This window comes from Schistocerca americana, chromosome 5 (genome assembly GCF_021461395.2).
Source record: "Schistocerca americana isolate TAMUIC-IGC-003095 chromosome 5, iqSchAmer2.1, whole genome shotgun sequence".
NCBI classification, from domain to species: domain Eukaryota; kingdom Metazoa; phylum Arthropoda; class Insecta; order Orthoptera; family Acrididae; genus Schistocerca; species Schistocerca americana.
In genome coordinates, this window is record NC_060123.1 from 165366171 (window position 1) to 165379995 (window position 13825).

Sequence of the window (13825 nt, forward strand, 5' to 3'; positions counted from 1 at the left end):
GATATAGAAGAGAAAGATAACTGGTAACAAGGTCAAATGCGTCAGAGAATCCTAAGAAATAGGTTCGGTATGATCAGTTGGATTTTCTGGGTACAGTTCAGCACGAAAGACGTAACTTAACTTATTAGTTTTAAATGCAGGGTAAGGTGGGCTAAATACGACATAGTATTTTCTTGTGGCTATAAACGCTTATCCGAGGTCCGATCTTAACGTTATATACGTTACATTATAGGTAAGATGAAGGAGCAACTGTTTACAAAAGATTTTTGTTAAGCCATCAATAGTTTTTGAGATATCCGTGTTATAAGAAACGTCAATTTTTGCCATTTGCAAAAATGGTGGGGTAAATCGGACCACCCTATTTGTTTGCTGATTCTGCACTGAAAAATTTCTAAATGAACGGCTTTTTTGGGAAATAATTGTAAGCAATTATGTTTTTTACATAAGTGAACAAAACGTATTGAAAAAATAGCCACGTTCAGAGTACTAAATGTACTGAAAGTTAAATGAACGTAAATTTTAATTGAAAAAAGATGATTTCATTGCACGGCGGTGCAACAGCAAAGTCGATCTCGGAATGTCAAAATCACGAGCGACAGCTCGTAAAAACATTCCCGTTAGCAGTGCAGCAACTGCTCACCGATTATCGTTTTGATTGCGTTTCGTCGTTTTTCGTTTGTAATTTCGTACCATTTACCTGAAAATAAGCAAAAATTCACTTTGTTACCATAAATAAATAATTCCATACACATAAACGATAAAAAAATATGTGCTCGGATAATTTCCATAATTTAGCGGTCGGCTTTACCCTACCATGTCATTTTTCATTCAACACGCATAGAAAATATTTGCACGAAATTTCCAACAAAAAGGATACATACACTGAAAAGGTCACTAAATGGACTTTAAAATCACGTACCGTTTCTTTTGCGATCTTTTTATTTAATAAGGTAAACCTAGTGATGCAATTTGCACAATAATTAAATTGAAACAATTGATAACACACTTGTTGTCTTTTCAGTGTCTAAATGTCAAATGTGGCAAAGCTGTCAAGGTGACAGTTTCGTTATTTCGAATACTCTATATGGTAACACTAATGCAAAATCGCTCCGCTTTGCCTTTTCTCACAAATAGAAGGCGGTCTGGTTTACCCACCTGGTCGGATTTACTCCACCTTACCCTATGAAAATAGGGGATAAAATCGTATCAAGAACTGAAGAAGATGACAATGGAGAGAGAATCGTGGCTAAATCGAAAAGGCATAGCCTTTAGTTTATGATGATGACGATTACCCTACTACTGCCACCTTCCAATACATTTCACTTCTTTGCGTAAATCTCGTCTATTCCACTGTTCGCAGAAAGTTTAAGTACAGGCTTAAATTTCCATGAAATCGCTTAGGGAACAGAATTTCAGTTAATGTTTTACACAATGCTCAAATGGCTCAAATGGCTCTGAGCACTATGGGACTCAACTGCTGTGGTCATAAGTCCCCTAGAACTTAGAACTACTTAAACCTAACTAACCTAAGGACATCACACACATCCATGCCCGAGGCAGGATTCGAACCTGCGACCGTAGCGGTCGTGCGGTTCCAGACTGTAGCGCCTTTAACCGCTCGGCCACTCCGGCCGGCTTTACACAATGCTACTAGGCATCTTAAGTGCGGATACCACTGTTGTAACTGAAATACTTTTGGACCTGAAGTGCTTTTCCGTTTTGTTAAGAGAGATGCAAAAACTTGGATTTATAACGAAAATATTTCGTTTGTCGAAAACTGACAGTCGTATAGCTACGAAAATTTTATTGCTATTTTATTATTGCATAGTAGTAACACAAATATTCCAAATAAGAGTACAACGAGGAAAGTAATACTAATAATAATACAATGTGAGAAAAATGTTCCCAATCATTTGGTTGCCACTCAAACAACAATTTTTCCCAGGTGGAATACGTGGCGAAATTCCGTGATCTAATTACCACCATTTACACCTCTTCTGACAGCTGTTCCATGAAAAACAAGACACGGAGAATACCGCTGGACGGTTAGAATTTGTGTAAATGTTGTCAATCGGTAGCTATCGCGTAACTAAGCTGACCAATTTTGCCACAGAATATACAAGGGAACCAAGGTTTTATTTCAGTGGCCAACGAATGAGTAGAAATTTTTTCCCATGTTGTACATTTATGTGGTGTAATAAAACAGCATGTTGTAACAAAACAGTATAAAAAGTTTCATAGCTCTGCGTGCTGTTATAAAGCAAAATTAAAAATTTCGTTGCTCTATTATCAGTTGAAGGGAAAGAAAATACTTTCGTTGGAGAATACCTCTGTTTTCAAAGAGAGAAAACCATTAAACCACAAGAAGTATTAAACTATTAACTCGTAATTCAAATGTTTAATAACATCCTGTAAAAAGTCTTCGAAATTTTTCTTTAGGGACTCATGCAGATATAACGAAATTTAGATGTGTCCCTAAACATTTTAAAAGTGCTGTATTATATATATTTAGCTGCAGATGTATCTCCAAAAAAGGGATATTCAAAAATAAGGGGCAGATGTCAAGGTTTTATTTCTTCCAAGCTACAAACGAAAGAAACACAATTTCAACGTTCCTGAAAAGAGATAACGTCAAATTTTTATTAATTCAGTGTGATCAACTTGTGTTACACTGAGGCGTAGCGTCTTCCCATCGCACCTGTCACTTGTTAGGACGATATCGTTATGGGCATGAGTCATCGACAGATGTCACCAGCTGACATGGACCTGAGTTACAGAGCTGCACGTAGTTGTACTAGTAGGCGGCAGAGGTCAGCAGTTGACGGACATAGCTAGCAGTCGTAGTCAAAACAATGTTGTAAAGTTATGTTTGATTAATATTTAATATACTTGCATAATTATAATTGTTTTGATATGTGTAGTAATTTGTAGTGTGAGTGCTGTATGAGTGAAGAAGAAGAAATTGTTTTGTTTATTTACGAAGTACCAGTTAAACTCTATAGGAAATTTACTATAGTTAAATATGCACTCAGTTTATGGTACTAATAAATCGTCAGTAGAACACAAATTAATCGGTAATTTCAGAAGGAGTAATTTTATATTTGATACTTTTCTAAATTTATTTATTTATCAATTGCCGTAGAAAGAAATGTTTTACTACGATTGGTCATTGAAGTAAAGCGCGTGTTATCGCGGCATAATACTGCAACCTCATTAGCTGTTGTGATGTCAGCCAATCATAAAAATGCAGGCTCGCGCCAATCTATGATGGGAACAAAGCCTCTGATGTGATCAAGGGTATTCGGGGCTGAGTGTTCGTACTAGTAACATCTCATTGAAAGCAGCTACGACGAAAGTACTGTAAAATCGCCAAAAAATGCTAATTACAAATTCGCGGAGTAGTACAAAGTGTATTTAAGTGAACGGTATAGTGGAAGTCGTGTGGAATTTCGAACGGAATATCAGATGTATTGCTTTTGACTGTTAGTTAAAACCGCGTGGCGTGTTGTGCGATCTAAGACTGGAACAGGGTTTACGCACATTTGAGCGAGCATTTTCATAGCTAAACGATCCGGTGAACTCTATTAACTTCGGTAACAGGTGTAAATACCATAAACTGGCTACGGGTGTAATTGTGGTGTGCGTGTGAACTTTACATTGTGTTGCCACTTAGTACGGACTTGGCAGTATTAACTGTGATATTTATCGTAAAAATACACCTGAAAATTTACATTGCCAAGTAAAAACTTGTATTTCAGTAGCTAGCCACATCCCGTTTACCAGACAATTCTATGTATGTTGCGACCTGCAATAGACAGTAATGGTCTAGTATTTTGTACTACAGGATTTAGCTAGACAAATGAACACTGCTGGACACTGGCAGGGAGGTAAAAAAAGTAACGTGCCGCGCAGCAACACGACAAATATGGAAACGGTGATCACATTCTGCCACCACACGAAGCAGTTTCTCTGTCCTTATCGAATTCACAGCTTCAACAATGCGATGTTGCAGACTTTCTGGAGTATCAGGCATAGGACGGATTAAAACGGGGTCTTTTACGTAACCTTACAGATAAAGGTCACAAGGTGTGAGGTGTGGAGACCTAAGAGGCCACCGGCGATGAAATTCATCTTCTGTTCCTCCTCTTCCAGTCCGTTGTCTGGGAATATTGTCTTCCGGTAACGTCGGATGTGTTTACAGAATTTCCCTAAGCTGTCATATACGCAGTTTCCTTCATAAATGAACCATACTTACCAAAATTCACCCAATGAACCGAAGTCGACCATTCGTCTCCCCTACTAAAGCCCATATGAATGTTTCATTTCATGTCGCTTTGTAACGTTACATCTGGAAATTTAATTGAAGTGCCTGCGTCAGGCAGCACGCTACTGATGCCGTTGGCTGATTGGTTGATGTGGAGGAGGGGACCAAACAGCGAGGTCCTCAGCCGTATCGGATTAGAGACAGATAGGGAAGGAAATCGGTCGTGCCCTTTTGAGGAACCCATCCCGGCATATTCCTGAAGCGATTTCACGGAAAACCTGAATAAGGATGTCCGGAAGTGGATTTGAACCATCGTCCTCCCGAATGTGGATTGAGTGTACTAACAACTTCGCCCCCTCGCTAGGTTACTAATGCTGTATTCGGACATTACAGGACTGATTTTCCTACTGACCTACATTAACTTACCTTTTTCTATATTTATAGTAAGCTGACTCTTATTACACCAACTAGAAAGTCATCATCTACCCTCCTATAGTCACTCAACGACGATATCTTCGCGTGCCCCACAGCATCACCAACGAATAATCGCAGACAACTGATCACCCTACCCGTTACATTACTTATGTTTGTAGAGAGTAATTGGCTTCCCATGTCACTTCCCTGGGGCGCTTCTGAAAATACCCTGGTCTCTGAACCGGCCAGAGTGGCCGTGTGGTTCTAGGCTCTACAGTCTGGAACCGAGCGACCATTACGGTCGCAGGTTCGAATCCTGCCTCGGGCATGGATGTGTGTGATGTCCTTAGGTTAGTTAGGTCCAATTGGTTCCTAGTTCTAGGCGACTGATGACCTCAGAATTTGAGTTGCATAGTGCTCAGAGCCATTTGAACCATTTTTGAACCTGGTCTCTCATGAGCTGTGGCTGTCGAGGACCACGTGCTGGATTCTATTACGTAAGAAGTCTTCGGGCCAGTCTCATATCTGCGAACCTATTCCATATGCTCCGTACCTTCGTTAACAGACTGCAGTGCGATAGTGTGTCAAACGTTTTCGAAGATCTAGATATACGCAATCTGCCTGTTGCTCTTCATCCATAGTTAGCGGGATACTGTGCGAGAAAATGACGAAACCGAATTCGTATTCCTTCCGGACTTGGCGACTTATTTTCTTTCAACTTTCTTCAGTTCTTTCTCTACGTCAGTAACACCGCTTACTATGCCCTCCATCTGGGAATCTGCTCGATGATCAAAGGACGATATGTTTGTACTATTCTCCTGACTGAACGATTTCGTAAACGCGACATTTAGGTCTTCGGCTTTCCCTTTGCTGTCTTATACGACCATACCTATCTGGTCAACGAGTGACTGGATAAAAGTCTTCGAACCACTTAGCCATTTTATGTATGACGGTGAACCTTCATCAGGATCTTTTGCGAAGGTACGACTGTGGTATGCTTCGGGAATGCCTGATTTTTTTACTAACTTTGGCCTGTCGTCATTGGCGCGTTCTCTCTTGTACCGACAGTGCAACTGTCTTTGCTTCTTCAACATTTTCCGAATGTTATTAACCCACGATGCGATCGGTCTTTTCCATCCTTAATCCTCTTACTCGGCACATAATCTCCAGAGTGTCATTTACAGTGAGCTTAAACTTCTCTTACAATGCCTCTCCGCCCATCATACTGGAACTAAAAGATGTAAATTCATTGGCCCATATATGCTGCCTGACACTATGAGTGGAGTGATACTTGGAGTTGTTTCGAAGGTACGTACGACCTGTTATTAAACGATTAGAAAAAATGGAAGGAAATTGCTGTTCATGAAAGATGGAGTTCTGCCCCCTACACAAATGTGGTGGGAGAATGAATTGATGACAATTTCCATGGCAAATGAATTAGCCCCTGGGGAGTGACAGCATGGCCACCAAGCAGATCTGATCTAGCCGCATGCAACTTCTTCAATAGGGTTCGGCTAGGAACAAGTCTACAAATTGGAAGCAAAGGATATTTTCTGTCTTGAACAAAACTCCTGGAAGAGTTTGTAAATATCCCAGCTAATGTGCTAAATACTACCCTACATGTATAATTCTTTTGTGTGGGTGTGTGTGTTTTATGCTACAGTGTGAATGATTTGAAATGTTAATTATTGCTTGTGGATGTTAGTCACATACGAACTTCTTATGGGAATTTACTTCTAGTATTGTTTGTGAACGAGTGATGAATTCCTGTTTTAAGAATGAAAAAGTAAGACTGTTTCTAACATATCAGTGAGTTAATGAGCAAGAAACTTACATAACACTGTTTTTGCAAAGTGATGGGGCGTGAATCTGAATAAGAATAAACACAGATTTTGTAATATTACATCGAAAATCATGTTGAATGAGTTGTAAGATCGTACATTAGGTTTTGTAAGTGAGGTTAACTTTTCGCCAGTAAGTTAATGAGTGAGTGTGTGATGGCTTATTAGGTTGGTAAGGAACATAACAAATGAAACTCTGTAACCTTGTCAAAACCCTAGCGAAGAAAAAAATTGCCTGGATGGAGCACATAATCTCATTGTCACAGTAGGACTATTTGGACACAATGCTTCAGTAAGTTATCAGCACAACTGCATCACTTTAGATTTAAAAAGAGAATTAGTGATGTTAGACGACTGTTTTTCCCAAACTGCCACTTAACTAATGTGACACGGAAAACAAAACAAAAAATTCAAAACAAATCGCAACAAGTAATCCCCAGAATTAAATGAGAAATGTATTTGCGTCAGCAAGTGGCAGTATTTAACTAACGTAGATGATAATTTGCTATATGGAACTGAGTGTATGCCTATTTAAGAAGCCCCCATGAAAGCAAGTCGTCATGAACTTCAAGCGAGTGGGCGCACAGTGAGTCTTAAACTGGAAGGTGGTAACTGCCAGAGCAGAATTCGCAGAAGGCAACCGGACTCCTGGTATAGAGGAGAACAACAGGGGCGCCGGATACAGCAGGGTCACAATGCAGATCGTCTGTCCAGGCTGTGCTGCGACAACAAGCGTGGAGTATGGGTAGTAGGAGGAGTTGGGGATGCGCGTTGCGTTGCAAAGTTCCGCTCACCTCGTGGTGAACCCCTTCTCACACGGCCGCCTCCTTGCACTTAGTGAAAGGTCGTTCCCAGCCGGAAAAAGCTGTAGGAAAAACAGCTGCACACCTCGTAACCACAATTCGAATTAAAATTAGTTTTGTCGGTCGAAGGAATAATTTAATGAAAGTATTTATGCGTAAAATTTCACTCTGTTACGGTAAGCTTGGATACACCAGTGACTACGAAGTCTTACTCTAAGCTGTACAAAATCTGAAAAGTCCACACGCACACATCACTCTTAACCGTAGCCAGTTTAAGTTAATTATTAATTATCTACATCTTCATTTATACTCCACAAACCACCCAACGGTGTGTGGCGGAGGGCACTTTACGTGCCAGTGTCATTACCTACCTTCCCTGTTCCAGTCGCGTATGGTTCGCGGGAAGAACGACTGTCTGAAAGCCTCCGTGCGTGCTCTAATCTCTCTAATTTTACATTCGTGATCTCCTCGGGAGGTATAAGTAGGGGGAAGCAATATATTCGATACCTCATCCAGAAACGCACCCTCTCGAAATTTGGCGAGCAAGCTACACCGCGATGCCGAGCGCCTCTCTTGCAGAGTCTGCCACTTGAGTTTGTTAAACATCTCCGTAACGCTATCACGCTTGCCAAATAACCCTGTGACGAAACGCGCCGCTCATCTGTGGATCTTCTCTATCTCCTCCGTCAACCCGATCTGGTACGGATCCCACACTGATGAGCAATACTCAAGTAGAAGTTTACAGATGGATTGTTTCTTTTAGAATTGCTCGCTCAAATGTTGCTATAACACTATACAACCAAAAAAAACTTATTTTCAGGTACAGAGATTAAACATGGTGGACCTAACTAATCTGGGCTTACTGAATCTCAAAATACAGTAGATTTTCACCATCGCCCTGCAATTTTTTGTTACGTAGTTTTTTAAATGACTGTATTTAAAAACAGAGGCTAGTGTTGTCTACACTCAATTTAGACAATATATAGCATACTTAATGACATAAAACTATCTTATTCTAGTGTCCTGTGCCTAATGTACATTTTTACAAGAAAAACTGCAAATTCTCGACGATGATGTTGAAGGTGGAGGGTTGAGTCTTTTTGATGACAACTTCCTTTTGTGGGATATATATCATTCACCCTTCAATAGCCTACAGTAGCCACATATCATTAAAGGGTTCCATCGTATAGCGGATTTCCATTCACAAAATGTTCTGGTGGAACCTTTCTCCGTGTTCGTCACTAACCGCTCGCAAATCAGTAGGGAAGAAATCTAAATGAGAATGAAGGAAGTGCACTTTTTTGACATTCTGCATCCAAGATTTTTATAGTTCTCTAAAAGAGTTCGCACTAATATGTCACCGTTTTCTGCTCTTGTATTCCCTAAGAAACCATCAAAGACATTAGGCCATTTCTCAGTGTCACCATGACGTAGACATTGTCCTCCTCCATGATGTGTTTTACTGATTTCCACAGTCTTACCGGCTACATGGCCCACATCTCTCTGACAGTGGTAGCAGAGTGGTTATCCTTCTCCATGCAAGGCTACCCACTGACGATGTGGTGTTCCTTCCTTATAGTAGGGATATGGCCCTCATACTGTTCAGCATATGCATCCTAGTGTATAAGCATCATCTGGCCACAAGTGACGCCTGGAACAATACACAGTCTTTGCTGACGAGGTTAAGAAGGATTCTGATGGTCCCCTGGATGATCTGGTCCTCTATGAGGACTTCAGCTCCACACAAGAGTTCACTGATCAACTCCCACAGAATTCCACATTGGCTAGCCTCTCTGTCATCATCGACCGAATTCATATCAACGACAGTTCATAGCATCAATGCAGGCTTCACATACTATACGGCGCACTCATCCAGTAGTCTCAAAAGTATCTACCTCCCATGCTCCCATGCCGAAGTTTGGCCTCAGGCTTCCTCTAGCCACGATGCGTACATATGCGATGTTGCCCTCGCTCTCCAATGGGTGTGTCACAGTCGTATCCTGTGGAAACTAAAAGTTGCCCACTTATCTGCCCCTGACTGTCCACAAATGGTTGAGGAGATTTGGATCCTCTGTCAACGTAGCCCTCCCAACACATCCACCTGCTCTGCACGAAACCAGCTCTATGCTGGGCATTGATGGGATAAGAAAAAGACTTTAAGCCTTGACATACGAGCTCCATGGACTTTTATTATGCGATTCTATGTGGCGCAAGTGTTCTGGTCACGATTACCGTAGCCAGTCCTATGTTGATGGTGATGGGATCCAAATTGTGTAACGGGATGTTATCGAAGTTCAACGCGCTTCTAATTACCCGCACATGGGAGAATGTTGGGCTTGGTTTATTCCAAGTTTGGGGCAGAGTTATGGCAGTTTTTGTTATCTCCCACCTGGAAGTCCAGCGCCGGTGCCCGGACAGCCTCACCAGATTGCTTTTACATGAATATGAGCCGGTCGCCATGTCAGTACCAGACAATTTATCAGACATTCCCACTCCCCCCCCCTTTTTTTTTTACCTTCGGAATTTTTTCTGGAATTAAGTTCTATCCTCCAATCCTTATCACTCTCACGAATACTCCGGACAAAGAATGTCCACGACGCATTGCTAATGTTTGGGAACCCCGTCCCGTAGAACACAAGCTTGCTCAGATGATATGGCGCAGTGTAGGGAAAGCGGTGCTTGCAGTCCTTCGTGATACAGCGTTCATTTGCACCGCATCCGTCTCGCTGACGCACCCCTGTGTGTTAACGTGCTGGATGGACGACACAGACGCCCACCGATTCTCATGTGATCCGTCGTCTGATGTCTGGAGGCTCACGCAGCATCTTGGCTTTCGTTACCCGACGGATACCTACTCAGATCATATTTCAGACGCTTTTATTTCCGGACGTGCTACGAAAACGAAACGTGTGAACTGGATTTGCTGCCATACTGTCCGTTACCTTTTCGGCCCTACGAGAAATCGGAACAGGCTCATTGGACGTGCCTTAATGACCGACAATGCACATTTGTTCGCAACCAAGGATACAAGCAGTTCTTTCCGAATTTTATATGAAGCGCCTTTTACGACCCGCCTTCTAGCTGAACGTGAAGGATATGAGATGCTGATGATTATTTTGCTGACATGGTGCTCTGAACGAACAACAAACGGAATCTCCACAAAAATTTCGAGAAGTCACGTTTGAATGTCCCACTGTCGGAAAGTCACTTCACAACTCCTTTCGTATTCATCGCTCCCCCCTCTGTGATTCCGTCCCGTAATTTCAACCTACCTTATTCCCGCCCCCCCCCCCAACTCCCCATTTATACTAATAGTTTAGTTATTATGGGATAGGTATAGGTACGTGGCAACGCCACAAGAGCAGAAGTTTTTTCTTTGTCTTAGAATACAAATGGTGGTGAGAAGTAGATCTTCACTTGTACTTCCCTTTCCTGTCCAGGAGAGATAAAAGGAAAGGAATAAAAAAAGAAAGCAGTGTTTAGAGCAGCTGCCTAGTAAACAAGAGAACCTGATTTGACTTCCGGTTCGGCGTAAATTTTCAACATTCCCCATTGATTTAAATCGATATCTACTCACAACCAATGCCTGTAATTCCATAGTGTCGTAAAACCAATCGTTTTAGAGCATTAAGGGAATGCTACAGACCCACAAACTGACAGACATGGTACATAAATAATATACACTCACCAAAGCACTTAAAATGAGAGGCAGCCTGTTACGTGCAATGGAACATCGTTCTGCTCACAATTTATCAATCAACATGGCACGAAAATGTCTTGCTATACATTAAGACAAAACTATATCTCGGAGCACAGAATTGAGAAGTGAATAACTTGTCCAGTCGCTCTGAGAGAGGTTACTAGAAGAAAATCACGAAGAAACCAGTGAAACTGAAATCGAAAGGGAAATAATAGCAACGGGAACTGCAAGTTCACTGCGTCATAATACACATATCAAGAAAGTTTTGCATCACCTCGGTTACGAAAGTTCCGGAACCTGTAGAGAATTTTAGGATAGAGATCAACATAAATTTCCGCCCTTTTTATTGCTCCTGAAAATCACACTTTGCATGTTGTACCACCAAACAGCGAGACCTTCAGAGGTATTGGTCCAGATTGTTGTACACACTGGTACCTCTACAACACAGTAGCACTTCCACTTGCATTGATACATGCCTGTATTCGTCGTGGCATACTATTCACAAGTTAAGGAAGGCACTGTTGGTCCAGACTGTCCCACACCTCAAATGCGATTCGGCGTAGATCCCTCGGAGTCGTTGGTGGGTCACGTAGTCCATAAACAGCCCCTTCCCATCTATCCTATGCATGTCCGATAGAGTTCATGTCTGGAGAACATGTGGGCCACTCTAGCCGAGCGGTGTCGTTATCCTGAAGGAAATCATTCACGAGATGTGCACGATGGGGGCGCGATTTGTCTGAATCATATTCCGCAAGCCACCTAATGGTGTGTGGCGGAGGGTACTATGGGTACCACTATCTGATCCCTCCAACCCTGTTCAACTCGCGAATAGTGCGTGGGAACAATGATTGTTGGTAAGCTTCTGTATTGGCTCTATTTTCTCGAATTTTCTCTCGTAGTCAATAGGCGACATGTATGTGGGGGGAAGTAATATGTTGTCCGATTCCTTCTGAAAAATGCTGTCCCGAAATTTCAATCGTAAATCTCTCCGTGATGCACAACGCATCTCTCGTAACGTCTGTCAGTGGAGTTTGTTTAGCACCTCCGTAACGCGCTCTCGCCAGCTGAACGATGCCGTGACGAAACGTGCCACTCTTTGTTGGATCTTCTCTATCTCCTCTATCAGTACTACCTGACAGGGATCCCAGATAGATGAAAAACACTCAAGAATCCGGCGAACAAGTGCCTTATAAGCCACTTCTTTCGTCGATGAGTTACATTTCCTTAAGATACATGAATCAGAGTCTAGTGTCTGCTTTTCCCACTATCTGTTTTGTATGGTCCATCCACTTAAGGTCGCTGTGGATAGTTACGCCTAGATATTTTGCGACAGACGCTGTCTCCAGCTGTTCGGTGGTACTTTAAAGCGAGAATACTTTAAAGCTTCACAGAAATGAGTTGATACATGGTGGAGAAACATAAGATGAAGGATTAACACAAAATTTGTTAAAGGCTCGTAAATCAGAACGCAATGTTCGGGTTATACTGACTCAGTGGAAATACGAGTAACGGAAGTTTCATATTCCTATTCTGTCTTTCCTCCATTACACTGAGGTGACAAAAGTCGTGGGACAGCGACATGCACATACGCAGATGGCGGTAGTATAGTATACACAATGTATAAAAGGACAATGCTCTGGTGCAGTAGTCGACCGCTGTGACCGAGCGGTTCTGGGCGCTTCAGTGCGGAACCGTGCTCCTGCTACGGTTCCGTCCATGAAGACGAATGCCTCACCAATATGCTGCCGATATGGTTGCACTATCGGTCGTTAGGAAATATCGACCTTGCTGCCCTCTCTGGACAGTGTGTCTAAGGCGTTGAGCCAGACCGGATTGCCTCCAAACAAGTCTCCGACGATTGATGAGAACGTGATGCAAATCCTGAGCGGTCCATTCGGTACGTTGTTGTACCTGCCTGTACCGCGCTGCATGGTGTCGTAGTTACAAAGGTGGACCTTGCCATTGACGTCGGGAGTGAATATGCACATCATGCAACCTACTGTGCACAGATTGAGTCCTATCACGACGTCCGGTGGCTGCACGAAAAACATTATTCAACATGGTGGCGTTGCTGTTAGGGTTCTTCCGAGCCACAATCCGAAGGTATCCGTCATTCGCTGGAGTAGTAGCCCTTTGGCGACCTGAGTGAGGCATGTCATCGATAATTCCTGTCTCTCTGTATCATTGTATGTCCGAATAATATCGCTTTGGTTCACTCCTAGACGCCTGGACACTTCCGTTGTTGAGAGCCCTTCCTAGCACAAAGTAACAATGCGGACGCGGTCGAACAGCGGCATTGACCGTCTAGACATGGTTGAACAACAGACAACACGAGGCCTATACCTCATTCCCGGTGGAATGACTATCTTCTGTCGGACCCCCTCCGTCTAATAGCCACTGCTCATGCATGGTTGTTTACATCTTTGGGCGCGTTTAGTGACATCTCTGAACATTCATAGGTACTCTGTCTGTGATACCATATCTACAGTCAACGTCTATGTTCAGGAGTTCTGGGAACCGGGGTAATGCAAAATTTTGTTTTATTAGTGTAGAAAATGTCACCACGCACATCGATCGAGATGCAAAAAGTTGCATAGTTTATAAAACCGCAACGGAAATTGCCACGAAATTATTACTCACAAAATGCCGCACTAAATCGAACGGCTCGATCCACGGTTGCTACATAGTTAAGGAAACAAGCACATAGACAAAACAAGGTGTCATCACGTGCCCCACTGCTGTCACGAAGTGACTCCAACGTAGATCTTCTGAAAAATGGGATGTTGAAAGCAAGTTCCCTCAC